The sequence below is a fragment of the Ovis aries genome, chromosome 17 (genome assembly GCF_016772045.2).
Source record: "Ovis aries strain OAR_USU_Benz2616 breed Rambouillet chromosome 17, ARS-UI_Ramb_v3.0, whole genome shotgun sequence".
Taxonomy (NCBI): domain Eukaryota; kingdom Metazoa; phylum Chordata; class Mammalia; order Artiodactyla; family Bovidae; genus Ovis; species Ovis aries.
Genome location: NC_056070.1, coordinates 56441386 through 56458563, shown reverse-complemented (window position 1 = coordinate 56458563; position 17178 = coordinate 56441386). Strand labels below are relative to the sequence as shown.

General features: G+C 41.7%; 1 long non-coding RNA gene across 1 annotated transcript in view; it reads left to right on the top strand.

The window, feature by feature from the left end:
• Positions 1-16975, top strand: part of LOC132658064 (uncharacterized) — a 258440-nt gene extending 241465 nt beyond the window's left edge. The window contains exon 4 of the long non-coding RNA XR_009597069.1: positions 16012-16975. This is a non-coding gene — a long non-coding RNA (uncharacterized LOC132658064). The remainder of the gene's footprint in view (positions 1-16011) is intronic.
• The last annotated feature ends 203 nt before the right edge of the window (positions 16976-17178 follow it).

Here is a 17178-nt window from a genome sequence, read left to right as displayed (position 1 = left end):
ACTGGAAAAGTCCCTGACACTGGGAGGGATTGGGGGCAGGAGGAGAAGGGGCCGACAGAGGATGAGATGGCTGGATGGCATCACTGACTCAATGGACATGATTTTGAGTGAACTCCAGGAGTTGGTGATAGATAGGGAGGCCTGGAGTGCTGTGATTTATGGGGTTGCAAAGAGTCAGACAAGACTGAATGACTGAACTGAACTGAACTGAACTGAATCTGATTCCTCCTCCAGTGACGTGATGGATCCTGAGAACTTCTCTCCCACTCTCTTACCACCCAGAAATTCTAATGCACAGGACCCTGGATAACCTGGATAATGGTAGAAAGGGTAATGTCTCTCTCTCTCTTTTTTTTTTTAGTTTTTATTTTTAAATTTTAAAATCTTTAATTCTTACATGCGTTCCCAAACATGAACCCCCTCCCACCTCCTCCCCATAACATCTCTGGGTCATCCCCATGCACCAGCCCCAAGCATGCTGCATCCTGCGTCAGACATAGACTGGCGATTCAATTCTTACATGATAGTATACATGTTAGAATGTCATTCTCCCAAATCATCCCACCTCTCCTCTCCTCTGAGTCCAAAAGTCCGTTATACACATCTGTGTCTCTTTCCTGTCTTGCATACAGGGTCGTCATTGCCATCTTCCTAAATTCCATATATATGTGTTAGTATACTATATTGGTGTTTTTCTTTCTGGCTTACTTCACTCTGTATAATCGGCTCCAGTTTCATCCATCTCATCAGAACTGATTCAAATGAATTCTTTTTTACAGCTGAGTAATACTCCATTGTGTATATGTACCACAGCTTTCTTATCCATTCATCTGCTGATGGACATCTAGGTTGTTTCCATGTCCTGGCTATTATAAACAGTGCTGCGATGAACATTGGGGTACATGTGTCTCTTTCAATTCTGGTTTCCTCGGTGTGTATGCCCAGAAGTGGGATTGCTGGGTCATAAGGTAGTTCTGTTTGCAATTTTTAAGGAATCTCCACACTGTTCTCCATAGTGGCTGTACTAGTTTGCATTCCCACCAACAGTGTAGGAGGGTCCCCTTGCAGATTTTGGATCGCAGCCATTCTGACTGGTGTGAAGTGGTACCTCATTGTGGTTTTGATTTGCATTTCTCTAATAATGAGTGATGTTTAGCATCTTTTCATGTGTTTGTTAGCCATCCGTATGTCTTCTTTGGAGAAATGTCTATTTAGTTCTTTGGCCCATTTTTGGATTGGGTCGTTTATTTTTCTGGAGTTGAGCTGCAGAAGTTGCTTGTATATTTTTGAGATTAGTTGTTTGTCAGTTGCTTCATTTGCTATTATTTTCTCCCATTCAGAAGGCTGTCTTTTCACCTTGCTTATATTTTCCTTTGTTGTGCAGAAGCTTTTAATTTTAATTAGATCCCATTTGTTTATTTTTGCTTTTATTTCCAGAATTCTGGGAGGTGGATCATAGAGGATCCTGCTGTGATTTATGTCTGAGAGTGTTTTGCCTATGTTCTCCTCTAGGAGTTTTATAGTTTCTGGTCTTACGTTTAGATCTTTAATCCATTTTGAGTTTACTTTTGTGTGCGGTGTTAGGAAGTGATCTAGTTTCATTCTTTTACAAGTGGTTGACCAGTTTTCCCAGCACCACTTGTTAAAGAGATTGTCTTTACTCCATTGTATATTCTTGCCTCCTTTGTCAAAGATAAGGTGTCCATATGTGTGTGGATTTATCTCTGGGCTTTCTATTTTGTTCCATTGATCTATATGTCTGTCTTTGTGCCAGTACCATACTGTCTTGATGACTGTGGCTTTGTAGTAGAGCCTGAAGTCAGGCAAGTTGATTCCTCCAGTTCCATTCTTATTTCTCAAGGTTGCTTTGGCTATTCGAGGTTTTTGTATTTCCATACAAATCTTAAAATTATTTGTTCTAGTTCTGTGAAAAATGTGGCTGATAGCTTGATAGGGATTGCATTGAATTTGTAAATTGCTTTGGGTAGTATACTCATTTTCACTATATTGATTCTTCTGATCCATGAACATGGTATATTTCTCCATCTATTAGTGTCCTCTTTGATTTCTTTCATCAGTGTTTTATAGTTTTCTATATAGGTCTTTAGTTTCTTTAGGTAGATATATTCCTAAGTATTTTATTCTTTCGTTGCAATGGTGAATGGAATTGTTTCCTTAATTTCTTTTTCTACTTTCTCATTGTTCGTGTATAGGAATGCAAGGGATTTCTGTGTGTTGATTTTATATCCTGCAACTTTACTATATTCATTGATTAGCTCTAGTAATGTCTCTTTTTTTTAACATTTATTTATTTATTTGGCTATGCCAGGTCTTAGCTGCAGCATGTGGGATCTTTGAATTTCATTGAGGCATGCCAAACTCTTTAGTTGTGGCATGTGAGACATAGTTCCCTGACCAGGAATTGAACATGCCCTGACCCTGACCCCCACGTTGGGAGTGCAGAGTCTTAGCCACTGGACCACCAGGCAAGTCCCAAGAGGATGAAGATTGCTAAATAAACCACAGTTATACCAGGAATTCAGTCACCTGTCTCTAGGGCCTTAAGATACTTGACTGTCCCTCTGAGCTGCACAATTGTCACCAAAGAATAAGTCACCAAAGCCATTCAACATCACTCCAGTTCTGCCTGGCAGTGTTATCTCCTTAGGCTTCAGATCCACTCACTCTCAAACCGATGCTTCTGGAGTGAACAGAGCAGTTGAAATAGCTAAGGCTCCCTCCCATTGTGAAGGGCAGGCCAGCACCATATCAGTGCTCACATGTGTGGTACCTCTTACCGTGATGCTTGAGTCAGGAGGACCTGGTTTTCCACAACCTTTGCCACTAACCAGTTGTGTGACCTTGATGAGTGGGTTTACTTCTCTCTCTCCCTCCATTTCCTCATTGGTAGAATGGGAATGTTAATAGTATCTTAAAATACTACCTGTTATGTAAGAAAATGAAAAAATGCAAATTAAGCATCTGACACTTTTGAGTCTCCTCAATAAATTTCACAGTTATCCTCCTCATTGTTATTGCTGCTGTTGTCTTAATTAATGATCACCACAAATCGACGCTTTAGCTTCTGAATTGAAGGCAGAATATCCTTAACATGAAGAGTGCTTGAGGTACCACATCCTTTTGACAAGAGAGAGCCCAGTTTTCTTGTGATCTTGTTACCTTCTAGCAGAAGGTGTTAGATGCATTGATATATGCTTGAATCAGGAAGAAGGAAGCAGTTCTTTCATTCTGGGTACCCGTTGGCTTCTAAATCCTGCTGAATTGGGCTGGCATAGAAATAGTGGCTCAGAAAAGAAACACATGCCCTCATTTCCTTTATTCTTCTGTGGCCTCAAACGTTTCTCTCCTGCCCCAAATGGACTGGTTCTGCTGCTATTCCGCCACCTCTCCTTGCTGTAGGAGTTTCTGAAGGTCAGATGCTTTCCTTCTTCTGCCCCAAAGTCAAGGAAAGTGTTTAGTGTCTAGCAAAGCTCTGTGTATCATGGCTCAGTCTGTGGCCCCCTAATTATGTGGGGTATCTTCCCTCCACTGCTTCCCCTAACTCAGCCACAGTTTTCTTTAACTAACTTATTTTAAAAAGCAAAACTTTAGTGAGAAATATCATATATTTTCTCTCTTAGTAATACCAAATTTCAGGAAATTCAGAAATGAGGTGGCCCTGTTACCTTCCAGAACAAGCTTATTAAAGTAGAACCAATTTAGATCTTTTAAAGGTCTAAGGGAAAAAAATCTTAAGAGTAGATTATTCATGCCAAACTTGTTAGAATTTTTAGATACAAGTGGCCAAACCTTGTTCTGTTGTTCTGTGTGTAGTTCTGTCATAAGAATAAGAACGAATCTCATTCCCTGATCTTGCTTAACAGTGAAATGACCAGGGGCAGGAAAATACAGCATGAAGAATGATAGCAATTTGAGCACCCACGTAATTACCATGCAGGGCAAGAAATAAAACCTCACCAAACTCCAGGAGCAACCTGTATTTACCCCTCTCTCCTTCCTAGAGTTAACTACTATATTGTCTTTTATTAAAATCATTCTATTGTTTTTCCTTACAGTCTTACCATTTGTGTTTGCATACCTAAACAATATAGTTTGTCTACATTCGAACTTTATATGATGGAATCATACTCCATGCATTCTCTTATTTCCTTCTTTCACTTACTATGTTTGAAAGTTCCATCCATGTTGTTGCATGTAGTACTATACTGTATAATTCATAGATGCATAATTCATTGTATGTATATACACAATGCATTTCTCTCTTCTGCATTGATGGGCAGTGTCATAATTTATTTACGTGTTAAGGTGGTTGGTGACATTTCCTCTTACAATGATATGATGAGTATCTTTACAGACATTTGCTCAGAACAAATTTCTAACTATAGGATTCTTAGATTAAAGACTCTGGCCATTTTTAAGCTTCCTCCGGGGAATGGTTATACCAATTTGCACTTTCACCAGCAAAGTACATTCCTGTCTGTGTCCGCACAGTCTTGCCAATGCTAGCTTATTTGCATTTGTTTTATTCATGCCAATTTGATAGGAATAAGATATTCTCTCAAGATCGTAGGAATTTCCATTTTGTCGAGTACAGTGAAGGTGCGCATCCTCCCTCCTTTATGTTTATTGGCTATTTGTATCTATTGTTTTGTGGATTGTCTTTTATTCCCTTTTGCCATGGAACACACTGGTATATGTGGATTTTAATAACAGTTCACACTGGAGTTCAGCACATTTAGACGCATTTCAAGCTGGAGCATTTGGGAAGCTCAGGGTAAATGGGGAAGAGGGAGGGGACTTCTTTGTGGCTCATAGATCTGTCAGGTGGGAGAGTAATTTGGAAGCTTATTGTTCAGAAACCAAAGAGGACAGTTTTGCATTCAGCCCCATGCTGGGGAGGAAACAATGCTTCCTGGACCCGAGGCCATTTGAGAACAAGGGGCGCTGCTCTAATTGAATCTGCCTTCCACTCCTTTGTGCCCAAGGAGTCTCTTTATGATTATGACTGCCTGGGCTTCAGAAGTGAGATTGGGGACGTGGAAAAGGAGAGAAAAGGTATAGCTTGGCTTGAATCTTAGGATTTGAATTACCAGCACCCCAAACTAAATTTATACTCTTGCTCTCCCTGTCTTCATCCTTTGTTCAGCAAACATTTATTGAGCTCCTACTACGTGCTAGGCAGTGTATTGGGTGTTAGATGTCATCTACTCTAACCCTGCAGTGTTTCGCATCTCAGCAATCGGAAACTCCATCTTCTCACTTGAAGTGAAGAATCTGGATGCCTTCTGTGACTCTGCCCTTTCTGTAATATGTTACAGCCTCTCCACCAACAAATTCTTTCAGCTCTACCTTCAAAATATACCCACAGTCTTGAAAACAACCCAAATGTCCATTAACAGGTAAATGGATAAACAAACTGTGGTACCTCTGTACAATGGCATCGCATTCAAGAATGAAGAACAAACTGTTGATACATGCAAAAACATGAGTGGATTTCAAAATTATTATACTGAGTGAAAGTAGCCAGATGCAACAGAGTACTATATGATGCTATTTACATAAAATTCCAGAAAATTCATACTAATTTATAGTGACAGAAAACACATCAATGGTTGGGGATAGGAGGAGGCAGAAGGTGTAACCAAGGGGCACGAGGAGAGTTTGGTGTTTATATTCATTACCTTGACTGTGGTGATGGTTTCACAAGTATAATGCATATCAGAGTTTATTGGTTGTATTTTAAGTGTTTTATTGTATTTATTCTACCTCAATTAAGCTATTGAAAGCAGAAACCCAGAATCTGTCCTCTTCTCACCATCTCCGTTGTTACCACTTCATCCCTCACCTGGTTAATTGAAATAGCGGAGTGACATGCCCTTCTGGCACCTGCCCTTGCTTTCTCACACTCTCTTCTTAACAGAGAATTCAGAATGATGCTTTTGAAAGGAAAGTGAGGTCATTTCACCCCTCTATTTAAAACCATCCAATTGCTTTGCATGTCTTCCCATCACACTGAGAACACTTACCATTGTCTGACATACTGTGTGTTTGATGAGTTAATTACCTGTCCTCCCACCACAGTGACATGAACCTCATGAGAGCAGGTCCATTTTTCTTCATTGCTGCATCTCCAGTAGTCTGGAACAATATGTGTCACACAGAAGATGATCAATAGATATTAGTGGAATGAATCAATAAACATGGTCTCAGATGCAAAGAGTTCCCAGGCTATTGAGGAAGATATATGTAAATACAGGCAAAATATAGGGCAATAAGTTCTATGATAAAGGTACCCCCAATGGAAGCACCTAAACTGTCCTAGGGGTAGAGTCAAAGATGGCTTCCTGGAGGAAGTGGCATCTAATTTGAGACCTGAAAGACGTGTAAGATGTCTTGGGGAAAAAGACATAGTTCCTGCCTTCATAGCATTCTACTGAATGAGCAAATATAGGTATATGTCACGTCATGTGGTAAGTGTTTTGTGGGGCTAAGAATGGGGGCTAAGGAGAGGGAGGTGGAGCCTAATCCAGCTTTGGGGAGAGCCTGGCAACATTGACAGAGTTTCTTCTAGGTAAGCACTTCCTGGTTAGAATGTATTCACATCCTTTCCCCTAGTCTTCATAAACCCAGATTTGGGGGACTGTTGCCTGGATACAGACAATTGCCATAGGAACCAAGGAATTGATCCAAGATCTGTGAGATAACCAATCATCACATTTCCCCATCATCTTTGCTTCCTTTTTATGTAAATTCTACTTCACTAATGTCCATATAGCCTAGAGTCTAGTCATTTTCCACCCTTTATGTGAATCAGAGTTGCTGGGGAGCTTAAACAACAAACAACATGATTTAGTTCCACCCCAGATTGATCAAATCTAAATCTCAGGGTGGGGAGAGTCACCTAAACATGAGTATTTTAAAAATTCATTGTGCAGCTAGAGACTGAGAATGACAGATGTGATTCAAGGGTCAGGAAGAGTTCTTTCCTGGAGTCTAGTCATCTATTTTGGAGAAGGAAGTGGCAACCCACTCCAGTGTTCTTGCTTGAAGAATCCTAGGGACAGAGGAGCCTGGTAGGAGGCCGTCTACGGGGTCGCACAGAGTCGGACGTGACTAAAGCGATTTAGCAGCAGTAGTAGCAGTCATCTATTTATTTCATTTTTCCCATTCTTGCCTCAGGGCCTTTGCACTTTCCTTTCCTTCACCCAGAATGTTCTTCCTTTGAATTTTTTTTCCCCCCTACATCTATTTTCTTCTCATTCTGTACATCTCATTGAAAATGTTCATTCCTCAGGGAAGCTCTCTTTGATCCTCTCCTCTCATTATCTGAAATAGTTCTTATCTACTCTCTCCAAGCTGGATCTTATCTTTCTATCACATCACCTGGCTGATTTCCTTCACAGCACTTACTGTAAGTTGAAATGATCTTATTTACTGTAGTATTCCTAACACTAAAGAAAGAAACCATTCAGTAAAGACCTAAAAGATCTGACAAGCATAAAGCACAGTGTCTACACATGGTATGGATTAGGAAATTGCTGCAATTATTATCAATGGATTAATTCGTTATTTGGTATAATATATAGGATTATTATGAAAAGGATTATCCCTGGCAGCATAGGAACTGTTATGAGACATTATCTCATTTTTTATTGATCAGTTTGGTGTTAAGTTCTTTGAAAGCAGGGACTATCTTGTGTACATCCAGAGCTTAGCACAGCACCTGGCACATAAGATGTGCTGATTTAGAAACTGTTTTATTGTGAATAATGGAATCCCCTTCAAGCTAGTATAAGCAGAAAAATTAATTTATTGGAAGGACAAGAGGGTTTCAGAGAACGCGAAGGTGGAAAGGTGAGTTGGGCTAGCAAGGAAATTGAACCAAAAAAAAGAAGAAGAAGAAGAAGAAGAAGAAAATGACCAGGAATCCAGCAACTTTCTCTTGTATTTCTCTAAGGCTACATGGTGTCTCTTTCAGTCTCTTTGCAAACTGGGTTTCTTTGCTCCATGGGCACATGGTTGTCCCCAGCCCAGGCTTTACAATGTTTTCCACTTCACACATCACACAGAGATTAGCATCTTGATTCTAAATTCTCAGGGAAGAGAAATTGTGATTGGATTTAACTCCTGCCAGGCATTTACTCTTGGGCCAATCAACTGTGCTAGGAATGGGGGTATGGGATTATGTGCCCTGCTGCTCTAAAGATTGGAAGTGTCTCTTGCAATACAGAGGTCTTGGCCCCAATTCTCCCTGAAAGCAGAGCTTGTGAGAAGGGTTTGCATGCAGATGGTTTGGTTGGGAAGAGATGTTGAGGAATGAGAGAGGGGGACTTGGAAGAGTCAAATAGAGATGGAGGGAAAGCCAGTGCAAAGTTCTTTTATTGAGCTGATGTCAGAAACTGAGGTTTGTACTCAACAGATCCTGGGTTTGAAATGTGTAGAATGCACCTCAGAAATGCTCTCCCAAGAAAGAGAGGAAAGAATTTATTCATCAGTTCCTGGTGTCCTTGGGTCAAAGGATTGCCCCAAGGGATGTTATCTTCATCTCATTTCCAGTTTTATAATTGCACCAAAATAGGTCAAAGCCCTCGAGGAGAAGGCAAGAAGTACAAGGCACAGCTAAAGCAAGGCACCATCAGAATACACCTGCGAGCAGGTGATTTGCTGCATCAATAGCTAGAGTCAAAAGAGCTAGGCCAAGAGGATGTGAGGCGGAGCAAACAAGTTGTCTAGTAAGGAGATGTGGACAGGATGTCTAAGAAGAGAGTGTAAGTGGAGGTGTAAAGAGGGCATATCTCCAGTATCTACTCAATGAACGTTTTCTGATTGAATAACTGAAGAGGAAATGATGGAAAGTTTCTTGGAGGGAGTGAGATTTTAAGATCCTTCCCCTTCAGTGTCTGAAGGATGAATCTAGGGACTGTGTAGACACTGATCATCTATTCTCAAGTATTTTTCTACTGAGGACGATCAATTTTATTGATAAGTCCATGATGTTTTAAGAAAGGTAGATAATATCCTTCATTTGGGGATGAAGAGCTGATCTGGAGATAGCGGGCACATTAGCATGGGTGCGCAGTGTCAGCATCAGGTCCAAGTTTAGATTTTCTGTCTGCTTCAACCCCCTAAAGTTATATGGCTGCAGTTAGTTTAGACTTACAAGCATATATGAAATACCAACTTCACCTCCGTGTTCATACTCTTTCCACCGTGTATAGTTCAGCACAGTGAATACAGTGGTTGTTAGGACCTAAAGCAGTTTCTAATTTTGTTTCATTACGGTGTGAATGAGACCCTTAGGACCCATCCCTACGGCCTTAGCTAAACTTACTCTTTCAAGCTATGAAGAGACAAGATAAAGATTTGAATGGAGACTCCAGTTGGCAGAGGGCCGGGCTGACTCAGCCCCGATAAACCTGCAGTCAAAAAATCAATAGAGCTTTCTCAAGAGTTGCCATTATCCAACAAGGAAAATTTTTCGAAAATAAATTGCTGCATGGCATAAAATCAGATTAAGTAGATAACAGGTTTTGCTGACTTTGGACTGTTGGGATGGCCCAGGAGGAAGAGAATTAGTGATTTAATGAGCTCAGTTCTCCTGCTCAAGCTAGTCAAGTGTTTACTCTCTGGCTGAACAAGAGAGGGAGAGCAAAGGTGAGAAAACAAATTCTAATTTCTGTTTGACCTTCACCTCTCAGCTGACCCAGCCCTGCACTGTAGGGTCAGCTCACCACTGTCTCATGGTGGGCTTGCAGAGAGGTTCACTGCCCTAGCCTTGAAGCCATGGTTCTTAACCAGGCTTCACCATGCTGTGTGACATTGGGCAAGTTATTTCACATGCCTGTGGGCCTTGATTTCCCAATCTTGAATTGGGCTTCCCAATGACTGAGGCCAAAGGAGAGTTACTCTGCAAAGGAAATTGTTATGTTGTTAGGAGACATAAGGGCAGACATTGAGTAGTAATAAACCACAAGTGTGTACGAGTTACAAATCTGATACTTTCTATCTAAATGCTAGCATTTTCAGAACCTTTAAAAATGCCCCCACTGAGGTCTCCTCATGGGAATACCAGACCACCTGACCTGCCTCTTGAGAAACCTGTGCAGGTCAGGAAGCAACGGTTAGAACTGGACATGGAGCAACAGACTGATTCCAGATAGGAAAAGGAGTACATCAAGGCTGTATATTGTCACCCTGCTTATTTAACTTATATGCAGACTACATCATGAAAAACGCCGGGCTGGAAGAAGCACAAGCTGGAATCAAGATTGCTGGGAGAAATATCAGTAACCTCAGATATGCAGATAACACCACCCTATGGCAGAAAGTGAAGAGGAACTAAAAAGCCTCTTGATAAAAGTGAAAGAGGAGAGTGAAAAAGTTGGCTTAAAGCTCAACATTCAGAAAATGAAGATCATAGCATCTGGTCCCATCACGTCATGGCAGATAGATGGGGAAACAGTGTCAGACTTTATTTTGGGGGGCTCCAAAATCACTGCAGATGGTGACTGAAGCCATGAAATTAAAAGATGTTTACTCCTTGGAAGGAAAGTTATGACCAACCTAGATAGTATATTGAAAAGCAGAGGCATTACTTTGCCAACAAAGGTCCATCTAGTCAAGGCTATGGTTTTTCCAATGGTCATGTATGAATGTGAGAGTTGGACTGTGAAGAAAGCTGAGTGCCAAAGAATTGATGCTTTTGAACTGTGGTGTTGGAGAAGACTCTTGAGAGTCCCTTGGACTGCAAGGAGATCCAACCAGTCCATTCTAAAGGAGATCAGTCCTGGGTGTTCATTGGAAGGACTGATGCTGAAGCTGAAACTCCAATACTTTGGCCACCTCATGCGAAGAGTTGACTCACTGGAAAAGACCCTGACACTGAGAGGGATCGGGGGCAGGAGAAGGGGACGACAGAGGATGAGATGGCTGGATGGCATCACCAACTTGATGGACATGAGTTTGAGTGAACTCCGGGTGTTGGTGATGGACAGGGAGGCCTGGCGTGCTGTGATTCATGGGGTCTCAAAGAGTCGGACACGACTGAGTGACTTAACTGAACTGAACTGAACTGAACTGAACTGATGTCTCCTCTTGTTAAAGTTACCATAAGGATTCCCAGAGCCAGGAGGCCCGACTGAAACCAGAGAGCTTGTACAGAAGCAAACTAAAATGTATCCCCTGTGAGTATGCATCCACCTCTCTGATCCTCTGGGCTCTGCTCCCCTGGGCTCTGCTCCCTATTTGGCATCAGAGTCAGGTGCTTCAGGTGCTTATCTAGCTCAGGCAACTTCATAGAACATCATGTCTTGCCTCTTTATAGTGCCATTACTCCCCAGATCCACCTGACTGCCCCCCTTTGCCCTGGCCCCTCCCTTCTGGTTAGCTCAGTCTTGTTAATAACAATACTTTAATTGTTGGCCAACAGAAGTCTGCCCCCACCCAGATCAACGTGGGATGCTTCATATGGACTGGAAGTCTGTTCTGAGATATGCTCCCCCTTGTTACCAGTTGATGCTCTTGTGGGTGGGTATGGTTGCTTTTCATGGAGGTTCAAAATGAAGATCATGGCATCTGGTCCCATCACTTCATGGGAAATAGATGGGGAAACAGTGGAAATAGTGTCAGACTTTATTTTTGGGGGCTCCAAAATCACTGCAGATGGTGACTGCAGCCATGAAATTAAAAGACGTTTACTTCTTGGAAGGAAGGTTATGGTGGCATCATTCCATTAATAATCCATGTGAATGGAACACTTTGAAATTGTGCCATACACAGCCCCACCAACTCTAGGCAGTGTCTCTGCCTTCAGCAGCTAAGAAGGAGGAAGCTGCTTTTCAAGTAATCGTGAGATATTTCCAAGTACAGCTGGTCCTGAGGTCAGGTCTTGCCCACTTCTGATGTTTTGTACCTTCCTCTCTGTAAAGTGTCAACTTGGCCAGGCTGAATTACACTTCCCAGAATCCTTTGGTTTTCAGTGTGTAGATCAGGTAAGGTGCTTTCATAGCTCACTCATGTCTTGGGTTCACCTAACTGGTATGGATCCACCTTCTCATGGATCCTGCTTCAGCTTCTCTGACTTCTGGGCCAGGGGTGTATTTGGCCCTATGATGAAGGGTGCCAACTAATCCTCAAGGGCACCCACATCACCAGGGTCAAAGGCAGTGAGACCCAACATGGCTCGAGTCTGTATCCTTGTGGGTGCTAGTTTGTGCTCACAGATTCCAGTTTGTCCTTGCTCTCTCTCATTCCTCATCTATCTGCCCTTTGGGACTGCTTGTCCTGAAGGTTTCAAACTTCAACATCAGACGCAAAGATGATGGCCTTACAAAGACTGTTTAATCAATCGCAACTAAGTAAGGTCACTGCCCGGGGCAAGTCCTTTAATATGCATGCACTTCCCAGTGGACCTGCCTCCTTGATTGAACCCTGGCTGAAACACCTACCAGGGAAGTTTTATTCCTAGAAGATGTGTACTTGGGGTCTTATTTTGGATTCCACCAAAGAAGAACCCTGATATATATACTTGGGGGCAAGTAGTTTATCTGGGAGCTAGTTCTAGGAAGCAGAAGTGAAGAAACAGGGAGAGTGAAATTATGAAAAGCCAGCAAAGAACTTATTATTTACAAGCTGGGGCTCAAGTCCACTAGTGCATCTGAGATGTGTACATACTTATCCACTAGCTCTGGTCACCCATTTAAGGGCTGCCCTGAGGTTAACTATCCCATGGTTTCAGAATTCACCTGCTTGAGGCTGAGTGGGTTCTTGTGGTGTTAGAGAAAGCTTTGAGACAGAGAGATTCTGGATTTGGGGCAGTTGTTTGAAATTGAATGGTGTCAGTAAGCCCAGGCTACTGAAGTCACAGTCATGGTTGAGCTTGAAAGGCTGTGACTTGGGCACCAGAAGCATCTGTTATCCCTGGCAAAGCCATCATTTGCAAGATCAAGTCCCATAGATGCCAATGGGTCAGGAGGAAACATGAAATGGCATTAAACTCATACTTGAAAATAAATAAAAGGTTTAGAGCTTTCTAATGTTCTATTATGAGATCTGTTATGAACACACACACACACACTTTTCCTGACTTTCATTTTACCATCTCTGTAATTCCTAAATTACTTTGCTTCATCCTTCTAGCAGCTCTATTCTCTGCTAAGCAAATGCTTCTCAAAGTTTCCAAGGAGCCCTCTCTAGCAACCTAAGTGAAGGCTATTAAAGGGGCCATCTATGGATTTTTTAAAGTAAAAATAATGCTTCGTGTTTAAAAAATGTAAAACTGATATAGACATGGTAGCTCAGCATGTTAGGGGCAAGACTGTGACTAGCAAGTGGTCGTTGGTTTACTATTCACAGGGAGGGGTCAGAGACTTGATAGTTTGGGCCATGCCTGTCATTTAATGCTGCATTTAATTATCAGCAGGTCAGCTGCTATTTCTTATCCCTATTTTCCCACCCTGTGACCTTCACTTTTTTTGTTTTCTACTCCAGGATCAGTGACAAGTCAAATAATCTATCTTAGTTTCAGCTTGGGACTCTGGCACCTGTCTATGTCAGGATTGTGCTTCTTTCTAGGCAGGACAGCATTCCCAGTGGGAATACTCTGGGAGGGACAGCCTCTTAGATATACAAGGTTTCCGTTTTCCAAATGGATACTGACTTGGATATCCAAATGGGTATCAGTGACTATCACTTGATACTCAGAACCTCCAACCTAGGTAAGAACATCAGGGACAACTCTTCATGGGATAGATGAGAAAGCTGAAGCCCTGAGAGAAGAAATGAATTATCCAAATCCTACTATAGCATTCATGGCCCTGCACATAGTGGGCCCTCAATAATCATTTGGTTATTGTGAGAAACAGATAAGTATCATGGTTAAGAGCACAGCCTTTGAGGTCAGACAGACTGGGGGTCACACTCAGCCCTTCACTAGATTAAGTGCTATTGGGCAGGTGACTTAACCTCCCTGAACCTTGGTGTTCTTGACTATAAAGTGGGAATAGTAAGAGCACTTGTGTGTATGTTGTTGAGAGAATCCAGTAAAATCATGAGCTGTGTAGAATGTTTGACAGAAAATAGAAATAACTGATAATGATAACGCAGAATTAGCCTGACCTGGGCACCTGGGAACTTAGATCATTCTTTATCTACCTGACCTCTAAGAATTTAGCGACCTTCCCATCCACTGGCAGGTAGATAGGGGCAAAGGGCTCCCAGTGCTATTTTTCTGCCCTGCTGATAATTGTTTCTTATACAAGCCAGTGTTTTATTGATTGATCATTGATCTCTGCATGGGACCAGGGAAATACCTGGGCCATGAAGACACAGGCAGCATTTTCCAGGACAGGGGTCCCCAGTGGGTGTCGGGGCATCATTTGCTGGCTTGAATGAGTGGCCTCTGCCCTGCTTAGGACAACTTCTCCATTAGAACCAGCTGCTTCTGTGGCCCCCTCCCTCTTGTGCCCCTTTATTGCTTCCATCAACCCTTCGCCTGCTGTCTTCGTTTGACCTTTAATAAGTGCTGCTTTTGTGCAGAGCCACTGATGAGTTATTGCCGAGTGAGCAGCTCCCCAGGGCAGGCTACCTCCCGAGCCCCTGGCCTCGCTGCAGCTTGTAAGGGAAAATTACATTTTGATCTACATTTCCCATTTCTATTCTCTGTCACCTGGCTTTGGAGACAAAAGGAAGAAAAGAATGTTTCTCTCTCTCTCTCCCCAACCCTGAATTATGTCTCTGTGCTCTTTCTTCCCTTTCCTCTTTCTGTATTCTGTACTGATGGTCAGTTGTGGAAGATAAGGTCACCAGACCAGAAGTTCTCGCCTAGGTCATCCTCCCTTGGACATTGGGGTCATCAAAGCCCAAGAGATCATACAGACTTTTTCCAACTCCCACTTTGCCATCTCTTTTAATCCTAAATTTCTTTCTTCCATTCTTCAAAAAAATTTTTTTTCTGTAGTCCCCTTCTCAGGCAAGACCACCTGAAAATCAGCAGATGGATTTTGAGATGAATAAACAAGCCCTTCTTCCACAGGCCTTGTGGTGCCCCTAGTGGTTGGTTCTCACCACATCCTCTACCTCTTCTTTCTTTTTCCCTTTTGAAAATTCAGATAAAAGTCACATAGCACAAAATTCACCATTTAAAACCATTTCAAAATGTACAATTCAGTGGTTTTTAAGAGTATTCACAATGTTTTGCAATCATCATCACTATCCAATTCCAAAACACTCTCATCACCTCAAAAGGAAACATCATACCCGTTAAGCAGTCTATTCCCCATTCCCTCCGCCCCTCAGCCTCTGGCAACCACTGATCTACTTGCTGTCCCTAATGGATTTGCCTATTCTGGACGTTTCTTATACATGGTATCATATAATATGTGGCCTTTCACAAGTGGTTTCTTTCCTTTTGCATAATGTTTTTGAGGTTGATTCGTATTTAGCATGCATCAGTGGTTCATTCTTTTTATGGCTAAATAATATTCCATTGTGTTGAAATGCCATGTTTTGTTCATTCATTCAGGTTGCTTCCACTTTGGGGCAATTATGAATAATGCTTCTGTGGGCATTTATGTCTAAATGTTTCTTTGAACATATGTTTTTGATTCTCTTAGCTAGAAATGAAATTGCTGGGTTTTATGGCAGTTCTGTGTTGAACTTTTTGAGGGACAGCCAAATCATTTTCACAATGACCAATGAATCTATTGATGGTGAGTCAGTTAGTATGGTGAAGGGCCTAGAACTGTGTCATCTGGGGGAAAGAGAACATTATTTAGGGAGAAGGGAAATTCTCCGTGTGAACCCATGTGGTTAAGTCAGACTGAGAGATGAGGGTGGGAATAGGAAATGAGGTCAGAGAGCGGACCTCAAATATATGGAAGGTAAAGACTCTGTGCTGCTTTTCAAGAAAGAAAGAAAGAAAGAAACAAACAAACAAAAACGTGAATGCTAACTACTTCTTATCCTCCTGGTCTCAAATGTTACTTTTTCCAGGATGTCTTCTCTGAACCTCCTCCTCGCCACCTCCAAGACTGAACAAGGTCATCACACTCTCATGTCTCATCTCCAGTTCTTCAAAAACTTTTGTGAAGGCAGGTCCAGGTCCAACTCATTCTCTGATGTTTCTTCAGTACCAAGAACAGCTCCAGGCTCACAATAGGTGCCTAATGTACCTTTGCCTGATGAAAGAAGAAACAAATGAGTCAGGAGGTGGAAGTTTAAAAAGAAACAGTTGTGGATTCCATTAAAACAGTATGTAATATTGAACCACGTGTAACATGGGCTGCTGTGAAACAAGCTGCTTCAAAACTGCTGGCTACACAGATCCTACTCTTTTGCCTTCAGGTCCCATGAATTTCTGTGACATCAGTGCTTCCTCAAACCTGTGGCTTTATCCCGCATTCCTTTTCCTTCTCTCTGCACTTTCCTCTACCAGGAGGTATCCAAATGGTCCTCTAAAGAGGAGAATATAATGGAGTAGAATTGATTTTCTATCTGCTATGAAAACAAAATACAAGTCAGAATATTTAGGAGGTAGCCAGAAGCATAGATTTTTGGCTCCTCTCGAACTCTCAAGTGTTTATTTCCGTAATAACACTTACTATATATTGAGCACTTATTGAGCACAAGATACTGTATTGTAAACTCAACATGTAAATCACCCATCCTCAAAACAGCTCTGCTAGGTGGGAATTATCTCCAAACATGAGAGCTCCCAGTGTTTTTTTTCCCCAACCATCTTGAAAATCAAAGCTAATATCCAGCTTCTAAAGGAGCTGATCTATCCAGCTTGGTAGAGGTGTCTACAGTAGAATCAGTCAAGTGACCCTAGACAGTGGAGCTGAGTATCTTGTCACACCATTCAGAGTGACTTGGATGATTCTTATAAACAGCTCAAGATACTGGATGTGACATCTGTGTTTGACTTAGCCCTGCAAAGATATAACACTCAGAAAGCTCCAACAAGCAAAGTTAAGGCTTTAATTGTATTATCCTATTTTTTTAACAGTCTCAAATAAAGGGAAGTGACATTCAGAAATACCTCCTAAATCATTCGAGAGAGATTCAATTATGTTTGCTGTTATTAGTGTTAACTGTACTTTGAGGAATGCTAATTTTCAAAAAATTGGTTACTTGAATATGATTTTTTTTAAAAAGTCT